This window comes from Fundulus heteroclitus, chromosome 13, assembly GCF_011125445.2.
Source record: "Fundulus heteroclitus isolate FHET01 chromosome 13, MU-UCD_Fhet_4.1, whole genome shotgun sequence".
NCBI lineage: Eukaryota > Metazoa > Chordata > Actinopteri > Cyprinodontiformes > Fundulidae > Fundulus > Fundulus heteroclitus.
In genome coordinates this window covers 25,654,737-25,682,084 of record NC_046373.1, presented here as the reverse complement: position 1 = coordinate 25,682,084, position 27,348 = coordinate 25,654,737, and the positions used below count along the sequence as shown (strand labels likewise).

General features: G+C 37.2%; 1 protein-coding gene across 4 annotated transcripts in view; it reads left to right on the top strand.

Annotated features, from left to right (window-relative positions):
• Window positions 1-27,348, top strand: part of LOC105921420 (collagen alpha-1(XIV) chain-like) — a 443,569-nt gene that overhangs the window by 285,027 nt on the left and 131,194 nt on the right. The window lies entirely within an intron of this gene.

Below are 27,348 nucleotides of genomic sequence, written 5' to 3'. Positions count from 1 at the left end.
CAGCATCCTGATAAAGCCAAGTCTACTCTTGTATACCACACAGCATCAAATGCTGGTTTTCAAAACTGCTTTCACTATTGCTGGTTTTGAGCATCCTTTTTTTCTGGTTTCAGATGTAAGATTTGAGGAAGTTGCAACCCTTAAAGCAACAGTCACGAGTAGCCCATCAGCTTATTTGCATTAGAAACTCACACCATAACCTTGTGATTATCAGGAACTTAAATACTGAGACAGTGGTGGAAACAACAAAGAAACCAGATGAGCTGATCAATGGAGATGTGGAACGGTTGTGGCAGAATATAAAAGGGAGGGTGATTAATTACTACAGAGGGAGCACATTGCTCCCTGGGCGCCGCACATGGCAGCCCGCTGCTCCCCAAGGGTGATGGGTTAAAAGCAGAGAACAAATTTCGTTGTAATGTATGTTTCAATGTACTGTATGTTTCAATGACAATAAAGATGATATTACTATTACTATTACAACAAAGACACAAAGGAAGTACTAACCAAGGAGTTAATACTAACACTAACTGAGAGAATAAACTAGAATACACAGAGAATAGAACTATGGAGGACTATGAAGTCTTCCATATTTAAAAAAAATACAGAAATAAGTAAATGCTCAATAAATAAATAAGCATAAAATGAATTGCCACCAAATTAATAAATGTAGGTAGAAATTTAATTATACAGTGAGACATAAATGTATATATCTTATTTAATTAGCTTCTTTATTTATTCGCCTTTGTAATAATTACCTTATTTTTTTATTGTCCGTTATAATCTTCAACTTTATCAATTACTTATTTTTTTATGTGCATGTTATGATATTTTTGTCTGTTTAATTTTTCCTTTGTATTTTTTTACCCTATATATTTCTGTGATGCTATTTATTTCTGTCTCTCGTTCTTACATTTCTGCCTGTCCTTTTTACATTTCTGTATGCATTTCTGCCTCATTATGCAAATGAGGAGGGGCTGTGTCTTAAGGGCTCAACTTCTTCCCATTGGTTGGTTAGCATTTGACTGCATCGGTCAAATCTACATGGCTTTTCCCCGACATGAAGCATTGTTAAGTAATGTCAAACTCAGCAGGCAGACGTTCAGTGTCCAACCTCTTAGGGGAAGCTGCTAATAGACCAGAAGAATTAGAACGCTGTACATTTGGGATCTGAAATGTTTTTTCTGTGGTTTCAGATTCGGCTTTTCCAGATCAATAACTCATCGGCGGATGATTTATTCTACAAAACAGAGACCTCTCTGTAACCACAGCAAGGCAGACAGTGATCTAAAACCGTAGTTTCCCCAAAACGAGTCTCCCATCGCGCTGGGTGAATTACATTGGGCCCTATGCAGAGCTCGCTTGATAAGAAAATATTGTAGTTGATTATAAAAGGCACAATATGAATTATCAGATTCACATCCAGGCAATAAACAAACACTACAGATTATCATTATTCTATCCATGTTGGTCTAATTTGTGAATAAGGCGGAGTTTCATCAAGCCGGTCCAACATTTTCCCCTCAACACTTGGGGTTCACGCTGCGTCTTAACGCATGATCCAGCACCGCAGTGAAGTTGGTTTAAAGTTGGATATTGGACATTCAAGATTCACGGAGTCAGCGGGATCTAGCTCATGGTTGATCCGATTGAGGGACTCCGATTTCGGCCAGCGTCTCTCAGCTGCTCCCTCCTGCTGACTCCGTGGAGCTTGAATGTCCAATATCCAACTTCAAACCAACTTCACTGCGGTTGATCCAGCTGTTGGATTTTACCCTCATGCTCTGCGCGCGAGGGATAAACAGTGGGGAAAATGCATAAATAAAGACTGTAAAGGGTTCCTTTAGAGGGAAGATAAGGAATAATCTATCTGAGTTGAAGCCCCTGATTTTACAAGTTCCTTAATGTTTTGCGCACCTGAATTCAAGCGCAAGCCAGCAGCCCACCGAAGCACCACTGGCTTTGTGTCGTTAAATACAAAAGAGCATGAAACAGAGCTACTGACTCTCCTATTTGATTTTAATTGGGACATTAAACGGTTATGAGGCGCTGGCCTATTGAGTCCTACCACTTAAGACTAACACTCTGGCAATGATACGGAGCCCCTAAAGGGACATGGAGGAAAAAAAAACTATTGCAAAATCTCACAATAGTTTTTTTTTTTTCCTCCATGTCCCTTTAGGGGCTCCGTACTGATCAGCTGTTTAGTCAGCAAACAAATAATGTATTCAGCATTGTAGCCCACAGATAAACAGCTGATTCCCTGGATATGTCCAGTCAATAGTATCTGCTTTCTCCTCATTCTTTGTCAAATTTCTCATAAATCCTTTAACATAGTCCGAACTCCTGCTGCTATAACCAGCAGGAGTTATAGCTTTTAGTTTCTTCACAGGTCTGGGTTCACCTCACTACTAAGCCCTTCTCACCGGCCCTTAGGCAAGTGTTAGGCGTCTTTCATATGTGTGTCATAATTTCGTCTTAGTAGGAAAGTTTTATTGTATGACCAAAGATTCACATTACAGCCGAACCTAGTACAGCATTTGCATTTGCTTGGAAGAAGACATTTCTAGAAATGCTGAAGAGTTTATGATTTTATTGGTCTAACTAACAAACTTTGCTTTTTGCAAATATTCACCAATTTTGAATTTGTTGCCAGCAAAATGTTCCATAAAAGTTGGGACAGGTGCCACTAAAGACTGGGAAAGTTGAGAAATCCTCCAATAAACACTTGTTTGAAACCTTCTACAGGTGAACAGGTTAATTGGAAACAGGAGCATCCCCGAAAGGCACAATCATTCATAAGCAATGATTAGGCAGGTGTAGCATTATGTGTAAAACTGTGTGAGCGAATAGTCCAACAGTTTAAGAACAATGTTTCTCAGCATAATATCACAAAGAATGTGCATTGAATGTATGTGACCTCTGATCTCTCATTAAAAACCAACATCATTCTGTGTAGGATATTACCACGTGGGCTCAGGAACACTTTAGAAAAACATTTTTAGATAACAATTTTATTCGCTACATCTACAAGTACAAGTTAAAACTCCAACATTTAAAGCAAAAGACATATCAGCAACAGCCAAAAACGCCGCCGGATTCTTTGGGCCCAAGCTCATCTGAGATGGCCTAACGCAAAGTGGAAAAGTGGACAATGGATCTGACAAGTCCATCTTCCAAATTGTCGTGTCCTCCAGGCCGATGAGGGAAATTACTATCTGGACTTCTTTCAGTAAAAACGTTCAAAACCCAGCATCTGTGATGGTACTGGCATGTGTTTTTGTTAGCTGTTAACTTGCACATCTGTGACCACACCATTATTGATGCATGGTAACTACATTATTTTTAGCAACATATGCTGCCATCCATGCAATGTCTTTTTCAGGGATGTCCCTGCTTATTTCAGCAAGATAATGCTAACCCACATCCTGCACGTGTAACGTTATTTCACCGTAAAAGAGTGCTGGTACTAGACTGACCTGTCTGCAGTCCAGACCTGTCTACTATTGAAAATTGAATTCAATTCAATTTTATTTATATAGCAACAATTCATAACACAAGTCATCTCAAGTCATTTTACAAAGTCAAATTCAATCAAATCATACAGACAGATTGGTCAAAGGTATCTCTATCTAAGGAAACCCAGCCGAATATGTCAAGTGGTAAATGGCTTGTACTTGTATACAGGCCAGCTGACAGCTTTGCCAGGGCCCGGGACAACACAGACTTTTTGGTCCCCCCCTCTACACCTGCCACCACACACACACACACACACACACACACACACGCACACACACACACACACACACACACACACACACACACACACACACACACCACAAAAAAGTCAACTTAACTGTATACTTCATGTGCTGGAAATTTCTGTATTTTATACTGGATATTTTCAACCCATCTGTTGAATTTAGTGCACTAGTTGATCTTTTCTTCATCAGTGAACAGCCAAAATATGGCCTTTTTTGACCTGCTGTACATTAGCCAGTCCATAACTTGATGTATCATGTAACTGTTGACCTTTCGGGTTTTGTGGGGGGGGGTCGTGGCCGAGTGGTTAGAGCAGCGCGCTTGCACTCAGAAAAGGATGCAAGTACCCGGTTCAATCACAGTGCCAGCACTCTGGGTCCCTCAACCCCAGATTGCTCCCCAGGCGCTGCATAGTGGCAGCCCACTGCTCCCCAATGGGATGGGTTAAGATGCAGAAGTGAATTTCTCCATTGTGAGATCAATAAAGTTCAATTGTTTATTATTATTTTATTATTACAATTAAATAATAATACGGTTATGTTCAGTGTTTTTTCCTAATCCACCTCTTATATATTTCTATCCTTATGTAATTTTGTCTCTGTTGTGTGCACCTGCCTGTTGCTTTAATTTTCCCCGTTGTGGGATAAAGGATTAGCTAATGTTATCGTATCTTAAATAACACTTTTTATTAGGATATATGTACTGGTTTCTTTCAAGGTCTTAATTACATTTTCTGTGTGGGCTCCAGTAACATATGATAGATAATATCTACTTTGAAAATTAACATGAACTGCTGCTGAAGATGACCACTCTGATCTACCTGGATGTTCTCTGGAGGACTGAAACGCCTTAGTCAGTGATGTCAGTCTGTGGGTCTGGTCTGTCGGGGCAATGAGAGAAGATTCGTCTCCCCTCTCCATTTGTTGCTTGACATTTTCTTGCTCATGGTTTTTCACGTGCTAGATAAATTTGTTGTGTTTCCACTGAATATAAGCGGCTTTTTACAAAACATACAGTTTGATTTAATTTACGGTATTAAAATATAGCCAAACGGCGCTACTTTCCCTCTTCATGTTTCTCCGCTCTTGCGGTCTCTCTCAGTCTGAGCAGCAGCCGCGCGGTTGTTTGTGCTGAGTGAGCGGCCAGGCTGAGCCTGCGTGCTGATTGGCTGGCGCTGCTGAGCCATGTAGGAGAGGGGAGGGGGAGCGGCAAAGTTGGTGAAGCTGCTGCACACTGACTGACACTGATTTTAATGGTCAGTCAGAGAGTGTCAGTTTTCACCCCGTTTTGAAATCTCTGCACGTAAGCAGCAAGGCTGGAAACCAACACTGACTGTCCGTGACCTTTTATCATCAAAAGCCGACATCATTCTGTAAAGGATATTACAATGTGGACTCAGGAACATTTCAGAAAAACATTTTGGGATAACGCATTTAATCACTACATCTACAAGTTCGAACTCTACTATGCAAAGTGAAAGTGAAAAAGTTCGGCATTTGCAACAATAAAGTTTCAGTTTGAACATTAATATTAAACATTTTTTTTATATACTATTGTAGAGTATTTAATTTAATTTAAAAAGGATTTGAAATTAATTGTATTTGATTATTTTTATTTATGTTTTACACAATTTCCCAACCTCACTGGCATTGGGGTTGTATATACCTTTCAATTTGCATGTTTAAAAGATACATGTGTGAGACTTTATCAACCTCAAAATAAGACTTGCCTAATAATTGTGCACATATGTATGAACAAAACCCCTGCAGCTCTTCGTGGAATGGTTTATTGTCAAGTTGGCATTTTTGCAGCAGATTTCCAGTCCTTAATTGAAACTTTCATGAAATAATTTAGTTTTTTTTGTTTCCTATATTTCTCGCCTCACCCATTTGGACTGTGGGAGCTGATTGTTCTTGATTATGTTGGTCTGGTATTTAAACATTATTGTGGGTTGCATTACTGTCAGAATAGCTGTAAGATGTAAGAAAATTCATAAAAGAAAATGACTTGGCATAGAAATTAAAGTAAACCAAAAGTCATATGTTTGTAACTGATAACTCAGTCACTGAACTCCAATAACAGCAGGGGGCGGAAGAGATCCAGCATCAGTCTTTCAGTATTCCAGGCCTTCTTTGATTTAAAAGACTTTTTGACACTGGTGCTACATTTTTTATGTTTGAAAATAAAATATGTAATATTAGTAAATACAAAAGTGTAATATGTGTTCTAACATGAAAGAGCTGATCCCCATCGGAGTTAGACTTACAAGAACAACGTTTGATTGGTCAGGAAACATATTTATGTATATCTGCATTATACCCAAACCAAACAATGTAAAAATCAGGTAGAAAATCAGGGAGTTCCAATTGACTTTAGTGTGTCAAACTTCCTCCGTTCACTGTGCTTCCTCAGTACAATAAACGCACTTGGGTCGCATGATAGACTCATCCAAGATGGAAGCTGCGATGAAACGTCAGCTCCAATAGGCAACGTCAGTCCATGGAGCATCTATCTATATGTCTATGTGCATGGAGGACATATTGACATTGTTACATTTAAAGCAATAAATACTTAATTAATAACTAGTTATCCCTGACAGAATTAGTATCCCTGATGTGCGGAGTGTTAATTAATACAGTGGACCAAAAGGGATCCACTGTATTAAGAGTATGAATCCAGTGAGCTTCTCTGTAAAGTAAGAGCTTGATGACATCACCTCTTCCAGATTTTGTGCATTTAGCATGATTATGCTCTGATATGTTTCTCTTCAGAGCTCTTCCGGTTTATCCAAAATAAAAAAAATGTAAGATGGTCTTGCACAGTTATTTAACGAGGGACTTAAAGAAACGTTCGGAAATATTGTGGGCTCTACCTTTTTAAATAGCATAAAACAATATATTTCAGTAGAAATAACATACTTATAGAATCATATATCATATGTCTGTCTGTTAAAGACATCTATGAAACATGTTTTGTATTTCAGAATTAAAACGTTTTTTCATACGAGACAGCATCCTGTATCATAACCATGTTTCTATCGTTTGTAATCCTCAGTACAATAAATGCAATGGGGTCGCATGATAGACCCATCCAACATGGCGGCTGCGCTGAAATGTCAGCTCCGATAGGCAGCGTCAGTCCATGGGGCGTCTACCTATATAACATCTATGTACATGGAGGACATGTTGACATTGTCACATTTATGATCCTCCGTGGTCTCTGTAGTAGTTATTACGTGCTTAACAGCGAAATCGTTTGTAATTAATTTAGTGCACCACTAAATGGTGTGAATGTATGAAAATCTTACACACTAGGGCTTTAAAATTTTTAGTCTTGCTAACTAGCGGCAGATAACATCTTGAGCTATTTGTGTCTCAACTTTGTCGCTCCTCTACTTTCAGCCCTCTTTGTCTGAGTCACATGTGTTCACTCCGCACAGAGATAACACACTACCACCAGGACAGAGAGCACTCAGAGGTGCAACATGTTTTGACAAACATATCTGGGTTATTATTAAAAACACCCAATTTCTGAAGATGGCTGCATTGAAAGCTCCCACAGAGTACAAAGTGTCTACAAGCTGTGCATTTGTCAGTGGAGCCTTTTCTGTTGGGGGAACATATAGTGGTCATTAAAGCAATAAATACTGAAATGTTTAAGTGACCAACTAGTAAATACAATATGTTCTGATAGTCACATATCTCTATCTGTCTGCTGGAAACAAAAATCCACCGTCCTGAGGCCATCAGTGAAAACAGATGACTGCTCTAATCTTTCAAATACCTAACTTTGTTGCTAGATAGACCAAATGAATGGATCAGAAACTGATCCCAAATAAAATAAACACTGAATAAAGTTATGCTCAAAATCATTCTGAGCTCTGGCAGAAGTAGATTTAAAGATTTTCAATAAATCAAGAGGTAGGCAAGAAGAGAAGCTGGTAGACTTCAAAATATAACCATGCATAAAGCTACATGAAAGAGACAGACAGCCTGAAGCAAAAAGAGCCAGAAAGATGGATGAATAGGAGAAAGATGGAGAGAGACAGAAGCTGGTATTTCATATAAAGCTGTAATCTGGTATATTAATGAAAGGTTAAGTGGAAGGAGAATTTTTCTCTTTTTTTCTGTGACGTAAAAAAAAAAACATTTAATCTTTGTCTTATTCTTACTGTGAAAGTACATTGAGCTGCAGATAAGATCAGCAGAACAACAACGAGTTCCTGTGGTAAAACGTTCAACCAGTACAACCAAATGCCGGAAATGATCATAAAGATATCTAGCAGCCATGTATGAGAAAAACATGACCTATTTAGTTCTTTGTTAATACCAAAGGGATCCACTGTATCAAGAGTATAAATCCAGTGAGCTTCTCTGTAACGTAAGAGCTTGATGACATCACCTCTTCCACATTGTGTGCTTTAGCAGGATTATGCTCTGAAATGTTTCTCTTTGGAGCTCTTCCAGTTTATCCAACATAAACCAAACTAAAGAGAATATTCAATGCTAAAAATCTCCCTCATTGCTTGTATTGAGAAATGTTTTTTATAAGAATTTCTGTGTTTATAGTTTGTGATATTCTTTTGTACTGTAAGGATTTATTAGGAGGATTCACAGTAAACAAATTGAAAAGCTCCGCCTCTATTTTGTTCGACCAATAGGCTTGTGACATGACTTTGCTCTGCTTTAAGTTATTTTTTGTCCATGTTTTTCAGGTTGTCTGTTATTACTTGTAGTTGCATTTATTTGTGACTTTGATAAGGACACAAATTTGTTTAACACTTTTAATTATGTTGCATAAGCCTAATACCAGGTTCTGTCTTTGGGCTACTATAGGAATAACTGAGTTTGCACGTGTAACAATTTGCTGTTCAGTATTTTTCTGTCCTATATATTAAATTGGGTAAAATACATCACTAATATGACCTTTATTACAAAAGTGTCAATGGCGATATTGTACGTAGTAACGGAATACATGTTTTAGGAATGAACACTTTATTCTTTTAAAAAATATAGTTTAAGCTGACATTTTTTGAAGAAGTTTTTACCTCGTAAGTAATTAAAAATATTTCCTAAATGATAATTTTGACAACATAGGATTTATGTAAAGAGTTACTTAATTTAGTTACAATTTACAATTTAGTTAAAACTGAGATTTTAATAAATTCCACATTAGCCTAACTCAATTAATTTTCTTTTAATTTTAAAGGTTATAATTTTATAGTTTGCAGTAAAACAAAAATATTTAAAGTAATCAATACCTAAAATCCCAGTTAATTCCCTTCAGAAAATAAAGTTGCTTGGAAATCATAACTTTTCTTTTTGTTTGTTTGTTTTAACTATATAATAGTTTTTACGGCACACGTTTTACTGTGAAAAGATGTCTGCAGCCATTTATAATTGTCAGTTCAAAAGAGCTTTCCTTGGTAAAAATTGTATTATTACTATTTTATACTCATGTTAGGTTCTCTTGTATTGTAATCAGAATACACTTAGAATATAAGTTTTGAGGTGACAGATTTTATCCTACACTATATCGTCAGGCTGATGATCCCAGCTAATATCGATATATAAAGCACTCTTCCGCTCAGGGTTGTACATCTACATTATCTCTATTACTTACCTCCTTCTTCTAACTGAAAACCATCCATCCCATCATTAATGTAGTGGTAGATATGCACCTTCTTCTTCTTCTCCCATTCTGCTGTGTCTTCTTGCTTTGTAATGCTGTATCTCACTATTTGGAAGAAAACTGGAGAAGTCTTGATATCTGACGACATCCTGAAAATTTAAAATGTCTGAAGAGACGCTGAACTTAACTCACTCGACGTGTAAAAACAGACTGAGCCTGAACTTGATAATTATACATGGTTTTAGTAGCAGTTTTGTTCTGTGCAGCCTTCTTCGTACTTTCAGTGAAAAGCTTTAAGGAAGTGGAAGCATTTAGAGAAACTGGCATCCCTAAAGTCTTTTGGATCATTGCATTTGAAAATTGTAAATAAGTAAAATAGCAAATACTTATTTATTTCAAAGACTGATGCTAAGTAAGTACGTAGTAATTCACCCAACCGGAAACAGTTTTCTTGCAAAAAGTAGAGCTGATTTTTTCTGATTGAAGTTTTTAGTTTTTTTGTCTTTTGAGCAGCAATGTTTGTAGAAGAAGTATCTTATCAGACATTTCATGAAAACACCTTAACAAGTACACGATAAATTAACATGTCTGTTTATAGGACAAAATTACACCGTAGCTGCTAAACTATTCTCTAGAGCAGGGGTCACCAACCTTTTTGAAACTGAGAGCTACTTCAATGGCGTTGTCATTGAGCTGCCAGTACTGACCTTTGAACTAGAAATGTCAGAGTTCACCTCAAATTTATGTAAAATAAAAAGATTTTTCATGCTTTGTTATGAATATTTTATTTGTTAAATCACTATATAAATGAAAACGTGAATAATAAAGGAAGAGTAATAAAAATAAAGTTTTAGATGAAGACAAGTGGTCTTCTTGTTACCCATGGGCCCCATGTTGGTGACCCCTGCTCTAGGGCCTTAAAAGGAAAAACATGTGATAAATTGTTTATAATGAGATCTCACCAAGACAGATGGACTGTGCTTATTTTATAAATCAAATACGTTTGGATAGTCTACTTTTTTTGGCCTCAATAATCCAAGAACAAACTCATCACGTGATTTACTGAAACATGCACTTACTGGTCAATCCCAATGTGCTAACAATTAGCTTTAGATAAATCTGGGGCTCACGTTAATAATCATTATTTACGTACCAAATTCCTTTTATTTTGTGGCCTCGCTCCCAGATTATACAACAGCAGAACACTAGTATTTCTAGATTTTTATATAATTTTAAAAGACAAAAGTATAGATCTTGTGTTGTCCACCTTGTGAAATAAGTATTGTAATTGCTTCTTTTTAAATTTCCCATAATATTTATGCTTTTACAATGGCAAAACTTTACAAAGCCCTTTGCACAACATCAAAGTAAATTAATGAAACATTATCACCTGAAATAATTTTCCAATAAGGGCTGACATCCTCTGTGACTCTACATTTTCAAATTAACAAAATACTGTTTGTTTTCCAAACATTTAATAAATGTGGGCCAAGGTGTTCACTCAACACCATATAGTACACCTTTATTTAAAAGTAAACAAGAGGAATTACAAAGTATTTCTGAATGTGTCATTTATTTTAAATATTAATTTCATTGTAGCAGAGAAACTAAAAGCCATAAATATTCCACATTTGGCATACAATCATTTTACACAGTTTTGTATCTATATAAAATTGGAGTAAATCATTTTCATTGTAAAACTTTCAGAGAAAGCAGTTGCATCATCCAAAACTGATATAGAGTAGTTTTAAATCAAAAGAAATATGGTTAAGAACTAAGAATTATACACGGCCTGTTTTAAACTACTCCACACAACATAATTAAACAAATCATCATCATTCACTATTTGCTTACATTGTCCCTCTGGATAAACCTCTGAGGGAAACTATTAGTTATGAGTTGACCCCAGAAAAAAAAACAACTGAAAAAAGAAGTTGGAGGTTTCTTTTTGTCTATTTCTCACAAATCCAGCTTTTGTATTTATTGTGATCAAATGCGTGTGTCCATTTCCCTTTATCTTTGCAGCATGTTGCATGTGTCTCATAACTGGTATACTTTGGCCATCCTTCTGCCCAAAACCTGTGGGAGAAATAAAAACTTAGTTAAACATGACAGATTTATTATCAGATTCGACAATACTTTTCTTTTTTAACTGTAAGTTTTGTGAATGTTTCATACATGCTGGGAGGACTGGGGGAACAGCAGATTGTTTTATTTATTGGTGCTTGTGTAATCCTCGTGTACCTCCCTTTTTTCTTTAACTTGACTGTCCTTAATTTGTGTCCTGGAGGTTCTTTTTCTTGAAAAGCCTTAAACTTTTTCAGACTTTAAAACTTTCAGCCATTCTGGTCTGTGACCTTAGTTTTAGGAGTTTCTTTTTAGTTTCTTGGGCTGCTGTCATCTCCTGGTTTTAATCTTCTCTGTCAGCTGCTATTTGTCTTATTTACAAGCTCAGTGCTGCAGCTGTCTTTGCTTCCTACATTATTTGGTTGTTGTTGCTAATAAGATATTTGCTCAGTCTACAGTTTAAATGTATTTCCTGGGTTCGTCAGATTATTTATGTTTTTTTCAGTCTTTACTCACATTAGCTCGTTTTAAAATTTGTTTAGTTCAGTTTCCTCAGCCTTTGGTCTTCCTTCATGACTTGTGTTTTATTTCTTTTCCATCATGTTCTAGTTTCTGCAGCCTGCTTTCTAATTACTTCTCTCCATTTGGACACTCCTCCTTCACCATAAATCCAGATAGTTTACCTCTGTTGGTGTTAAAAGCTTTTCTTTGGGGGGGGGGGCATTTGGGGAGCCACAGGAGGTTTTTTACCAGAACGTTTGTTGCTAAACGTTTTATTTCCCCAAAGCTCCAAATGTCATTCCAAGATTACTCCAACTCTGATTGTTACATACATAATAGTTATAGCAGATATATGACCAAAAAGACTAAATAGAATAGATAGACAAACTTAAATGAACTTTTTCTTCTTCTTAAATGTTAGTTATAGTTTGTGAAAGCATCATAGCATTTACATCAAGACAAACTTCATATTAATAGGCAACCTTTTCGTCTGGAGTGACAGTGGTAACTATAACAACACAATGGTGTCACAAAAAAATCTCAGTTTCAGCTAATATTGTTCTGCCTTTCAATTTTTAGATGTAAATATTTTTCTTAGATTAAACTCACGTTTGTGTAACTGGTGATCCATCCACCCATCTCCACTCATACGTCCTCAAGCCTTTTAGACCAATCCAGGATTCTCCATTTTCATTCAGTGTTTTTACAAATTCCTTGTGGAGGGGAGATAAAATGTTTAAATTTGCATATTTCAGTTTATGTGATAAAATAAAAAGATTTTGTCTAAATCCTACAGTGGTATCATATTTGATCTTTCTATACACTGTATCTCTTATATCAGTATAATAATAAAAGAGTAGTTGTTTTTCTGATTTATTTCAATCAAAATAAAAATAAAATATATATGTTTAGATTAATTTCTTTGTAATGCTGTTAATTTCTGCGTCTGTGAGAGTTGGCTTTTCATTATTCAGGTTTTATAAACTGATCTCAGTTCAGTAGGAATAGCTTCTAGAATCATCTTCTGCACGACACAATGAAAAAAGACCTGATTGTAATGCTTTTCAAATCCTTGTATATTTATGTCCTGATTGTTTAAAACCAAATATAAAAACAAAATTCAACAAGTGTGTTACGGCCCCTGGCCTCTTGAGACTGTGCAGGCTTCTATTAATTATGCAGATTCCACTGTGGGAGAACAACTTCCTGATTGGCTGCCAAGGAGCTGCAACCGCATTGGACCAGCAGAGGACTGCCATGCCATTAGGCTGCTGATGAGGCCCACCTGCACCATATAAAAGACTCTTGGACTCTTTAGCCCTTTTCTTTGGATCTATTAATTGAGTTAAGAGTATTTTGTTTTGGTTATTGTAAAACCCTTCTTTTGTAAATAAACCCTTTCACTTGCCACTCAGCTTCTCTGGACACAGTTTTATGTTACCTCCTCTGAACTCCTAGACAGAGGGGGCGTAACAAAGTGTAAGAAAGGTATCAGATTCATCCAAATTTTTTTATACCTTGTGAAAAATTCTATAATAAGATTGAGATCTGCATAGAAAAATAACAGCTCTTCATCTCACTGATCCTTCATCGTAAAAATGTGTGGTTGTGTCTGAAACTTCAACAACCCTGGAACATTAGTATTTAGCTCTCTTATTGGTAGCAGAGTGAGACTATATATATATATATATATATATATATATATATTTATAGTTAAACCTGTACAGTTTATTAAGCCCTTAGTCAGCCTAGGCTGAAACCTATTTCCAAGTCATCCACAGTTTACACGGTAAAACTGTATTGCTCCGTGGCTAGATAATCCATCCATAGTTTTTTCTAATACAATATACGGCTCGACAAGGAAGCAAGCCTTTCAAAGTAAAACTAAACTTCACAATAAAATGGCCTGAACAAATCTTCTTACCGAATATGATAAAAATAAAAAGCAAACCATCATACAAATAACTTAAACATTTTTTATTTATGGCTCTAACACCACTTTTTCCCTCTTTAAAAGCCACTGTTAAATGTTGTGTTAGTCTGTAACAGCCACCAAGAGAAATCTCTCTACAAAACACTGTCGCGCTGCGCTAAAGGATCCTGTCTATTGCGCAATACGCGATTCATTAGAAAAGCTCTAAAATTATTCTTGCACCTTCAGCAACAGGTTGCTATCGTAAAAATGGACATGGATACGACAGACTTTTCTATCTCCTCCGCTTATAAATCCGTGATCTACGAGCAGGCTTAAGTTTGCGCACATGTTGCTATGACAACAAGGGCAGGATGTCTTTCAAAGAACCAAACGATCCAAGATCATGCCAAATTGTCAACAATCAAATCCAGCTAACTGAGTTAGCGACGTACGAAGAACGGACCCCAGGATGGTAAATCTTTACATCAGCGATCACACAGATATTAACAAACAGACCCACCTGTTCATCTGGACTGTTTATGATCACCAGATCAGCTCCTCTGTCTTGACATTGTTTCCTGCTATCAGACCATGTTTTTGTCTCCTTAAATTTATAGTAACAGCTGCATCCAAATGTTGTCCATCCATCAGGACACCACTTTCCTTCAAATATATGTAATGTTGTTCTGCATCAGGCAAGATTCTTAAACCCATTATCAACAACATTAATAATAGATTTTCTTTAGCTTATTCCCAAACAGTTACTGTCCTTTTGGCAGTATTTATATTTTTTCAAGAACAAAACAAAATTTATACTATAAAATAGAAATCTGGATTATGGGTGGGTCATTCAGATTTTCGTTTAAATTTATTTTTCTCACCTTTATCCTGATCCTTTAGTCTGTTTAGGCAATGATTCTTTCTGAGTATTTCATAGCTCTCCTGTAGTTGACTGTTAGCTGTCATGTATGAGCAAAAACATTAATTTGTGGGTAAGAAAAGTTACAGAAAATATTTAGGTGCTCAAAATGTGTTATAGTGTTGAGGATGAAATGTGTCTTACCTAAAAGCTCAGTCTGTAGGTGGCTGATGCTCTTCTTCACTTTGAGGATTTCTAAAGAGACTAAAGAATCAATGAAACTCAGCCTTAGTTTACGTTGGCAGATTGAAAGAACTCCATGAATATTAAAGCCAATATTACCAGTTATTCACAACTTTTGATCAGGGTACGTTTATTAATAACTCAAAATGTAAAGTAATTCTAATTTAGTGAAAGAGAATCTGTCACAGTTAGTAAACTGTCATCTGTCACTACTTGCTTGTCCTGGAGGAGAGATTGCTGCTAAATCAATGACTCGATGCAATCAGCTGGGTTTCCTTAGATGGTAACTTTTTACTAATTTGCATAGTAAACTGATGTTCACTGCATTATTTTATAACTAGAATCGACTTGAATCCATATGATTGAATTGGAACGATTACCTTTAAATTAACTAAATTTAAACAACTTCCAATACAAATTCTACAGCCTAAGGAAAATCTTCTGATGCTCTGATTTTCTACAATGTGTTCTTTGTTTCTGTACATTTATTTTACTAAGGCTAACAAAATTATCTGTAGACAACTGCATATAGTAAAAGATACAACTGTTAAATGCCAAACGCTTTTCATTTTACATGGTTTGTTTCATGATTATCTTTGAATTTGCTGTAAAATGAGCTGTTAATTCAACAAGTTGTGGTTACAAAAAGTTGTTAGAAGTGATGTCAGATTACTCCTGAGTGACTCAGTAGGTTGGTTTGTCAGAAAAATTAAGTTTCTAGAGTAAAGGTTCCTGTCTATGTTTAGTTCCCCTTTACTGTAGACTGAGACTGCATTATGGTCTCCATGACCCCTACTACCACTAGAATGTGGCTGTATCACAGTAAGTTTAAAAGAAAAATATTATTTTAGTGTGAGAATTATCGTGACACTGCTGTGCTCTCATTACTCACCACAAAGTTTTCCCCCCACTAATTTCCTGGCTATCCTAGCACAATGCCACTGCCATGTATCATTTCTGCTGTATTTATGTGTTTTCACATAATCTGCAAAACCTCCCTGTTGGAGGTTTCTGAACCTCAAGCATCAACTTTTCCTTTTAAAGAAAGATAAAAAAAAAGGTAGGGAGATATTTAGCAGGGACCCAACTAAATACCAATTCCTGTGTTCAAGGGGCCTGATACTAATGTTAGATATTGGAACAAGTTTTATTGTTTAGTCTGCATGGTTGGGTTCTTTTTGTATGACTAAAGCACTAACTGGCAGTTCTCTGAACTTAGAAACAAGAAATTACTCTGCTGCACACCCAGTGTGCATTGCATTATTGAAGATCTTGCAAAGAATGGACATTTTGGCATATTTTGACTGTTATAATGGACATTTAGTCCTGCGTGGACATTTAATCCTGCGTGGACGTGGCCTAGAATCATTTATTATTTGGTAAACTTTGTATTTTATTTGTATCTCTTCAGGCTTTTAAACTGATTTGATATGGAACTAGAAAAATATGTTTTCTTATAGTATCCTGTGAATTGAGTCAAAACTTTTTAACTGTTTTATAAATGTAAAGAGGTTAATTTGACAAACTGTGTAAGGAATGATTCTTCTGTATGTTCGGGTAATAAAGCTGTCTGTTGATTTGCTGTTGATGTCAGCAGAAAACTATCTTCAGTTCAGTCTAAGATACCTTGTTATAGTGACGCTGATAGCTCTAGTCTAATGTCGACTGATAAAATACAAAGCAAAAAGCTTTTGATCTGCATTTTATGCAAAGTACATCTTGTGTTGAAGTGTTGCATATGTTTTTCTTACGGTATATGGCCAGGGTGATGATCACACCTAACATCAAAATCCACAGCACCATTTTGCACAGTTTAGCACTTCGGGCAGGACTTTTGTTGGCTGCAGGTGGACTGTGCACCTGTTGATCTGCAGAGGAAAAGAGCAGAGAGGAAAAACGAGCTTGAAATTGACCATCAAAGAAAACCTTTAGGTTGTCACATTTATGTATCAGCTTAAAATAACAAACTTAAATGTTTGCTTTAATTTTATTTTTAAGTGACTACAGCTAGTCCTGATGAAAAATGCAATTAGCATCTAAAGCTTTTCAGAGGAAGTGAATTAAATTAATGCTGCAGACGGTTCTGCTGACTGAGGACTTGATACGTAAAGGGGACAACAAGGTTCCTCAAATTGTTCAAATTTCAGACATGTCTGTTAACCTGACCCAACTGACTCCGGATTTCTGAGCCAGCCTGAAACCTGTACCTGTTTTTTCCTGCCCTGTTGTGACTGCCTGCCGGTTTTACCTGACCTGTTTCTGTTTTTGGATGTCTTAGCTTGGCTGATATCTGCTCGGCCGTTGTCTGCTGAACTGTGTACCGACCTTGGATTGTACTCTGATCACCGAGCCTGCCTCTCCCTGTCTTACCAGACAGCCTTTAATAAATTCCTCTACGTTTCATCTGCTTGTTCGGCCTGAATATTGGGTCCTCTGTCTCTGGTTCCTGACAGATGCAAACCCCAAACAATACAGGGATCATGGAATTCTGGACTAGACTCACCAATAGGCACGGAAAGACAATGATCTGGCAGAGTGCAGGAGACAGAGGCAAGTATAAGTAGAGGAGTGAGCAGGTTAATTGAGTGAAACTAGTTACCAGAATGGGTGGAGCTGATCAGGGGGAAAAAAGTGGCTGGAAGAAAACTGAAGCTGATTGGATGGGGACTGGTGAAGGAGAGTGACAGGAAGATGAAAGAATGCTGGCAGGTGAACTGAATAAAGGCTGGTGACATAAGTGATCAGAGCAGGCCGGAAGAAACTGATAACATAATACAAAGTACAAAATCAAACCACATTAAAACCCAAACTATTCCATTAACAAAAACTAATACAGAACCTAAACCTAAGATAGAATTGATTACATGAAGAGAATCACTAAACCAAAACAGAACGTAAATTAATCCAGAACCAAAATCACCATAAAGAGATAACCTAAGACTAAACAGAACATAAGCAAATAATAAAAACCCAAATCATGACATCAAATCAGTAGAAGTCCCTCATAAATATTTGTCGTATTTAGTTAAATTACCAAAGCAAATAAATATTTTGGTAACATGAAAACTAGAACCAGCACCGGCACTCCACCCTTGCATTACTTCAAGTACCCGGGTAGCAACAAATAAATAAGGGCTGTGAAATGTCATCATGTGTACTATGATGTATCTAATTGTTTAGAGGAAACGCTACTATACAGGTGATTATTTAACAAGGTCATGTTGATTAATGAAAAATGGCTTTAATGTTAAGAAAACCTTGCACCGAAAGCTTTGAGTTAACACATAAATGCTGGTTCAACACGATTCCTTTTAAAAAAAATTAAGCATTATTATTACACATTTTTGTAATTAATACACATTTCTATGTTTGTTTTTCTGCACTGTAACTCTGTGTTTGTGCCTTCTGCACCCAAATGGCTACCATCGTCCCTGAATGAGCCTCCGCAATGACAGTTGATCAACTCTGACGGCTGTGGTTCTGTCTTTTTCTGTGGGCTAATCTAGACTTGAATATAGTGCATTGTGGATTTATTAAATTAGAGCAATGATCAGCTGATAGACATAATCTGGAGTTGAGCTCAACACAAATAAATTAAGAAAATTATAAAACAACACATTCCTTTAAAGAAAGGAGAAATTGTTCAAATCTTTGTTCTAGTGTTTATAGATAGATTCAGGACCTCATTCAAAGAAGCCAGACTTTCTCCCTGTGGCAGAGAAACCATGTAGTAGTCACCAACATCGTCTGCAGACTCGTAGATATTTACCTCCCTCTCCTCGCATTCTCTTCTGTCCTCTGGCTCCTTTTTAATAAATCTTATCTTCTGGCATGTATCTTCTTTGGAGTAAATATCTGAAGACATCCTGATGCAGCAAAGTACTGGAACTGATTTTCTATTTCTAGATTTTGTGAAGTGCAAGTCTACTCTCATATACCACACACCATCAAAAGATGTTTTTCACAACTTTGCTGATGCTGCTTTTGACCATCCTGTCTTCTGGTTTCAGATGTAAGACTTGAGGAAGCTGCAACCCTTAAAGCAACAGTCATAATTAGCCCACCACCTTGTTTGCATTAGAAACTGACACCATAACCTTGTGATTACCTTTTCCAGTTCTTGAAACAATTGGCATATTACCATATCAGCATTCATACCCTAAAAGACCTAATTTGTGGGGATAGAGTTTTTTAATGCTTTAAATAAGACATATTGATGTATGATGAACCACCAGACCACTCAAACACATGCAACGCAGGTTTGCATTGTTTCCACAGGAAATGCATCGTCACAAGCTCAATATTTTCTAATGAAGAAACTTTCCTCTTAGCACTCATTGTTGAGAAACACAAGCATTGACACATTAGAAATCATTCAGGGTTTTATTGAAACAAGGTATCAGGCCATCTTGTCATCTTCATCATACTATCCCTACAATTCAAATATTGTATTTTTAGCCTAACTTACTTAGATGTTTGTTGTCATGTTTGAAGTTTGAGAACGACGCCAGTACAGAGATTGACTGTGGTAAAATTGAGTATTTTAATAATGAAAATAAGGATAACGTACAGAAGGAATTGCAGGGAGAGCAAATCAATGAAAGCATCCATCCATCCATTGGGGTTGTATATACCTTTCAATTTGCATGTTAAAAACATACTTGTGTGAGTATTTATAATTCTCAAAATAAGACTTGCCTAATAATTGTGCACATAATTCCTCTTCGAATAATGGTTTATTGTAAATTTTGTTTTTATGCTCCATATTTTGGGTCCTTAGTTGAAAGTTTCATGAATTATTTTGTTTTTTTCCCTACATTTCTTGCCTCACCCATTTGGACTAGCTGATTGTTCTTCATTAAGTTTAGGTGTAAGATGTCAGAAAAATCATAAAAGAAAAGGACTTATGTAAATTAAAGTAAACCATAACTGACTGTGGCTTGAGGGTTGAGTAGTCGTCTGGCAATCAGAGGGTTGTGGGTTTGATTCCAGCTTCCCCTTGCCACATGCCGATGTGCCCCAGGGCAAGGCACTTAACCCCAAGTTGCCTACTGAGCTGTGTCTCGGTGTATGAATGTGTGCGTGTTAGTGAGAGCGACTGGGTGAATGTGGCTATAGTGTACAGCGCTTTGGGTGGTCAGCATGACTGGAAAAGTGCTATATATGTTCAGTCCATTTACCATATGTTTGTTAATGATTACTCAGTCACTGAACTCCACTTATAGCAGGGGGTGGAAGAGAGCCAGCATCAGTCTCTCAATATCCTGGGCCTCCTTTGAACTAAAACACTTTAATAATAATAATTTTTATTGTCATTGTAACATACATTCCAATGAAAATTTTGTCTGCTTTTAACCCATCCCCTTAGGGACAGTGGGCTGCCACTGTGCGGCACCCAGGGAGCAATTGGGGCTTAAGGGTCTTGCTCAGGGACCCAGAGTGGCTGCCTGTGGGAGTTGAACTCAGAACCCTGTGGCATTGGTGCTACAGTTTTTAGTTTGAAAATAAAATATTTCATATTTTAGTTTAAATATGTTGTAACATGAAAGAGCTCTATTATCTGATCCACGTCAGAGTTACGTTTACTAGAACAACATTAGATTGGTCAAATTCTTCTTAATCACGTACTTACACAATAATATGTCATATGTCTGTCTGTTAAAGAGCATACATTTATGAAACATGGTGTTTCGTATTTCAGCGTTAAACATGTTTTTTATGTGAGACAGCATCCTGTATCATAACCACGTTTCTATCGTTTGTAACGAACCAAACCATGTAAAAATCAGGTAAAAAAAATCATGGAGTTACAATTGATTTTAATTGGTCAAGTTGCTTCCTCAGTACAATAAATGCACTGGGGTCACATGACAGACCCATCCAACATGGCGGCTGCGCTGAAATGTCAGCTCCGATAGGCAGCATCAGTCCATGGGGTGTCTACCTATATAAAATCCATGTATATGGAGGACATGTTGACATTGTCACATTTATAATCCTCTGTGGCCTCTGTAGTTATTATGTGCTTAACAGCGAAATCTTTTGTAATTCATTTAGTGCACCACCAGATGACACTGCAGTATGAAAATCTTACACACTGGGGCTTTAACATTTTTAGTCTTGCTAAGTAGCGGCAGATAACATTTTGAGCTATTTCTGTCTCAACTTTGTCCTAGACTTAGACTTAGACAACTTTATTTGTCATTCTGTATGCACAGAGTGCGCACAGAACGAAATTCCATTTACATACAGCTTGGAAAATCACGGTAAATTGCAGTAAATTACAGTAAATTACAGTGTCCATTTTGTGGCTTCAGCAGTTCAACGGTCTGATGGCATATTTGCAAATGTGCAATATGCGCATGTGGTACAGAGTCCCTTTTGTGGCTTCAGCAGTTTCGGCAGGAAGTACTGTCGTTTCTGCGCCCTCTTCACCAGTGACATGGTGTTTACAGTCCAGGTGAGGTTGTCTGTGATGTGCACCCCCAGGAACTTGGTGCTGCTGACCACCTCCACAGCTGAGCTGTTGATGAGCAGTGGAGCATGGTGAGGCCGGTTCTTCCTGAAGTCGACGATGATCTCCTTCGTCTTCTCCATGTTCAGGATCAGGCTGTTGTCTCTGCACCAGTCCACCAGCTGCTCCACCTCCTCTCTGTAGTCCTGGTCGTTGTCGTCTCTGATCAGGCCCACAATCGTTGTGTCATCAGCAAACTTCACGATGTGATTGGTGGTGAACCTGGGAGCGCAGTTGTGTGTCATCAGGGTGAACAGCAGGGGGCTCAGGACGCAGCCCTGAGGGGAGCCCGTGCTGAGGGTGATGACCCAGACTGACTAAAGTCTGTTGGTGAGGAAGTCTAGCAGCCAGTTTCGTAGGGGTGTGTTGAAGCCCAGATGCTCCAGTTTTCCCACCAGATGTTGTGGGATGATGGTGTTGAACGCTGAACTGAAGTCCAGGAACAGCATCCGCACGTGCATGTTCTTCTCCTCCAGGTGTGCCAGGCTCAGATGAAGAGCGGAGGACATGGTGTCCTCAGTGGAGCGGTTCTGTCGGTAGGCAAACTGGAACGGGTCGAATGTTGGGGGGAGACTGGGGATGATGTGTTCTTTTACCAGCTTTTCAAAGCACTTCATCATAACGGGAGTCAGTGCAACAGGCCGGTAGTTGTTGAAACAGGTGACTTGAGGTTTCTTCGGCACCGGAATGATGGAGGCCGAATTGAAGCATGCTGGCACTGTGGCTTGGTCCAGCGAGGTGTTAAAAATGTCTGTGAGGACACCAGCCAGCTGACCTGCACACTCCTTGAGCACCCTCCCAGGTTTGTTGTCGGGACCTGGGGCCTTCCGCGGGTGAAGTCTTCCACACGTCGGCAGTGTCAAGGCGGAGGACCTCCTCTTCCTGATGGGGAGCAGCTTTCACTGCTGGGGTGCTGTTTTGTCGTTCCTCTACTTGGAGCCCTCTTTGTCCTAGTCACTTTGCACAAAAGGTAACACACTACCACCAGGACAGAGAGCACACAGAGGCGCAACTTATTTTGACAACCATAACAGATTTTTTTTTTAAACACACCCAATTCCTGAAGATGGCTGCACTAAAAGCTCACACAGAGTACAAAGTGTCTACTAGGTGCGCAGACATCAGTGGCGCCTGTTCTGTTGGGGGAATATATAGTGGTCATTAAAGCAATAAATGCTTAAATTCTTAAATTACCAACTAGTTATCACTGTCAGAATTAGTATCCCTTGTGTCAGGAGCACGTTTGCATATACAAATATGAGAATAGTCACACGCTCTTAACCAGTAAACGGCTCTATGATCATTTCCAGATGTTCTATAAAAATACAATTTGTTCTGATAGTCACACATCACCAAAGGTCTGTCTGCTGGAAACAAAAGTCCACCTTCCTGATGGAGGTCATGAATGAAAATAGATGACTGCTCTATTCTTTCAAAAACCCATCTTTGTTGCTAGATAAACCACATGAACGGATCAGAAACAGATCCCAAATATAATAAAATAAACACTGAATAAAGTTATGCTCAAAATCATTCTAAGCTCTGGCATAACTAGATTTAAAGATTTTCATTCAATCAAGAGATAGGAAAGAAGAGAAGCTGGTAGATTTTAAAGTATAACATGATACATGATAGAGACAGACAGAAAAGAGATAAAAAAAGAACCAGAAAGATAGATGAATAAGAGAGAGATGGAGAGAGACAGAAACCAGCATTTCAGGGACAACAAGGACTTCTTGTGGTAAAACTTTTACCTAGAACAACCAAATGCCAGAAATGATCATAAAGATATCTAGCAGCCATGTATCAGAAAAAACATGATCTATTTAGTTCTGTGTTAATACCAAAGGGATCCACTGTGTTAAGAGCATAATTCCAGTGAGCTTCTCTGTAAAGTAAGAGCTTGATGACATCACCTATTCCAGATTGTGTGCATTTAGCAGGATTATGCTCTGATATGTTTCTCTTTAGAGCTCTTCCAGTTTATACAACATAAACCAAACTACAGAGACAATTCAATGCTAAAAATGTCCCCCATATGCTTTTATTGCTAAATGGTTTTGATGTAGATTGATTAGTTTGTGATATTCTTTTGTACAGTGTAAGATTTATTAGGAGGATTCACAGTGAACAAATAGATAAGCTCCGCCTCTATTTTGTTTGACCAATAGGCTTGTGACATTACTTTAGTCTGCTTCCAGTTATTCTTGTCCATGTTTTTCAGGTTGTCTGTTTATTTGTGACTTTGATGAAGACACAAAATTGCTTTAATACTTTTCATCATGTTGCATAAGGCTAACACCAGGTTTTGTCTTTGTGCTACCATAGGAATAATTTAACAGAGTTTGAACGTGTAGCAATTTGCATGTTCAATATTTATATCCTGCATATTAAATTGGTTATGATACATCACTAATATGGTATGGTAGTATATATACTACCATACCATATATATACTATATATATATAATATATGGTAGTATATATACTAAAAAATGGACGTTTTTACCTCCTAAGTAAAAAAAATTGGCAACAAAGGATTTATGTCAAAAGTTACTTAATTTATTTACATATGTTTTGGCTGAGATGTAAATAAATTTCACTTTAGCTAAACTAAATTCATTTGCTTTTAATTTTAAAGGTTACTTAATTTTATAGTTAGCAGTAAAACAAAAAGTATTTAAAGTAATTAATACCTAAAATCCCGTTTAGTTCACTAAATGAAAGAAAATTGCTTGGAATTCATTAGCTTTCTTGTTGTTCATTTGTTTTAACTAGATAATAGTTTTTAATAGCCATTTATAATTGTCAGATTAAAAGAGCACACCTTGGTGAAAATTGTATTATTACTATTTTATACAAAATTAGGTTTATTGTAATGAAAATACACTCATAATATGAGTTTTGAGGTATGAGATTTTATCCTACTATATGTAGTCAGGCTGATGATTGCAGGTAATATCAATATATAAAGCATTTTTCTGTTCAGGGTTGCACATTTACATTATCGCCTTCACTTACCTCCTTCTTCTAACTGAAAATGATCCATCCCATCATTTATGTAGTTGTAGATATAAACCTTCCTCTTCTCCCACTCTGCTGTGTCTTCTTGCTTTGTAATGCTGTATCTCACTCTTTGGAACAAACCTGGAGAGTTCTTGATCTCCAACAACATATTGACAATTCAAAAAGTCTGCAGAGACGCTCAACTTAATTCTACTTTATTCTGAAAGAAACACTCTGAGCTTTATATATAGCTGTGGTTTTAGTGCTATTTTTTTTCTGTGCAACCTTTATGTGAAAACCTTTGAGGAAGTAGAAGAATTTAAAGAAACAGGCATCCCTAAAGCATTTTGTTTTATTGCATGTGATCATTGTGAACAAGTAAAATAGCAAATTCTTATTTATTTGAAAAACTCATGCTATGTTAATGAAGTATTTACTAATTCACTCAACTTAAAACTGTTTTCTTAAGAGCAAAAAGTAAAGCAGATTGTTTCCAATGTAGTTTTTTTAATCTCTTGAGCAACACTCTTTGTAGGAGGAGTAACTTATCAGACTTGTCATGAAAGCACCCTAACAAGTGCGCTATAAATTAACATGTCTATTTATAACAGTAAATTACACCTTAGCTGATAAAGTATTCTCTAGAGCAGTGACCACCAACCTTTTTGAAACTGAGAGCTACTTCAATTGCACTGTCATATGAAGGGCTACCAGTACTGACCTTTGATGTAGGGGACTCAGAGTTTATCTTAACTTTATGTAAAATAGGCACATTTTTCATGCTTTGTTATATATATTGTCTTTTGTAAATCTATATAAATCCAAATGTGAATAAACAGGAGTAAAGTTTTAGATGCAGCACACTGCTGGATTGTGCTTTTTTTTTAACAGGCTCGTGGGCACCACATGTGGTCCTCGGGGGCCACTTGTTGTCCACTGGCACCATGTTGGTGACCCCTGCTCTACAGTCTTATAAGGATAAACATGTGAAATCTGTTTATGTTGAGATCCCATCAAGACAGATGGTCTGTGCTTATTTTATAAATCAGACACATTTGGATAGTCTACTTTTTAGGCCCTCAATAATCACAGAACAAACCCATCATGTGATTTACTGAAACATTCACTTACTGGCCAATCCCAGTGTGCTAACAATTACCACACTAACCTGTTTTAAGCAGGTGAAAGAGGAGAAGTAAGGACAGGATGCGAATCGTTTCTCTCCCAAATCACGTCTGGAGAAACAGCAGAGGCGTGCACCCCTTTACTGCTCCCAGCGCAACAAGAGAGAAACAAAAGTACCGCCCCCCACTTTTATAGAGAAAACAAACTACTGAAACTTAAAATCACCAAATAAACACAAATAAAATTTCAAACTAATATGGTAACCCTATTGTAGGTGCCACAAAAGTATGAACATCAGGGTTTCCCGGACCGCTATCTTGGCGAACAAACTCACGCTACCGCCTCGCCAACATTCAAAAAAAAAAATATTTAAATATAATAATAATAATAATGATAATAAAACAATTCATAACACATGTCATCTCAAGTCATTTTACAAAGTCAAATTTTATCCATTCATACAGACAGATTGGTCAAAAGGTTTCCTCTCTAAGAAAACACAGCAGAATGCATCAAGTGGTAAATGGCTTGTACTTGTATAGAGCTTTAAGGACAGGCTGACAGAGGCGAGGCTGCGACGTCCCTTACCGGTGCTAAGAACCCTTTAGGTATCCCACAATCCTTCACGTGACATGATCTATCAGCACAGCCACCTCACGGAAATCAATAAATATATCCGGAGAGTAGAGAGCGTGCACTGCGTAGTTAATTTTCAGAAGGCTGTGGGTCTGGATTTGACACACATCATCTTTGTGCGTTTCAGTCAGGTGATGACGTTGGAGTTAAAACCTGTCTGATATCAGCACAGCAGTCCAAAGCTCTTTTCTTTTCCAAAATAGAGTTCTTATTGTTGACCCCATGAAAGGTCAAGGAACAGCAGCTGGAAGCTATTATTAAGGGTATTTGGATGGAGCCTGACACTGAACTAAGAGAATAAACTAGAATATACAGAGAACAGAACACAAGTAACAAGAACAGCATTTCTTAGCATACAATTGCAAGGAATTGAATTCATCATACAGTCCATACCATCAAAAGATTGAGAGAATCAGGAGAAATCTCTGCACGTAAGCAGCAAGGCGGAAAACCAACACTGACTGTCCGAGACCTTTTATCATCAAAAGCTGACATCATTCTGTAAAGGATATTACAATGTGGACTCAGGAACACTTCAGAAAAACATTTTCGGATAACGCGTTTCATCACTACATCTACAAGTTAGGACTCTACCATGCAAAGTGAAAGTGAAAATTTTGAGCATTTGCAACAATAAAGTTTCATTTTGAACATTATTATTAAACAATATTTTTATATACTATTGTAGATTGTTTAATTTAATTTAAAAAGGATTTGAAATAAATTGTATTCGATTTTTATTTATGTTTTATACAATTTCCCAACCTCACTGGCATTGGGGTTGTATGTTTAAAAGATACATGTGTGAGTCTTTATCAACCTCTTGACTGTAGGGCTTTATTAGACTAACCCACCCTAATAATTGTACACATATGTATGAACAAAACCCCTGCAGCTCTTCGTGTAATGGTTTATTGTCAAGTTTGCATTTGTGCAGCAAATTTCCAGTCCTTAACTGAAACTTTCATGAAATTATTTCATTTTTTGTTTTATATATTTCTCGCCTCACCCGTTTGGACTGTGGGAGCTGATTGTTCTTGATTATGTCGGTCTGGTATTTAAACGTTATTGTGGGTTGCATTAGTTTCA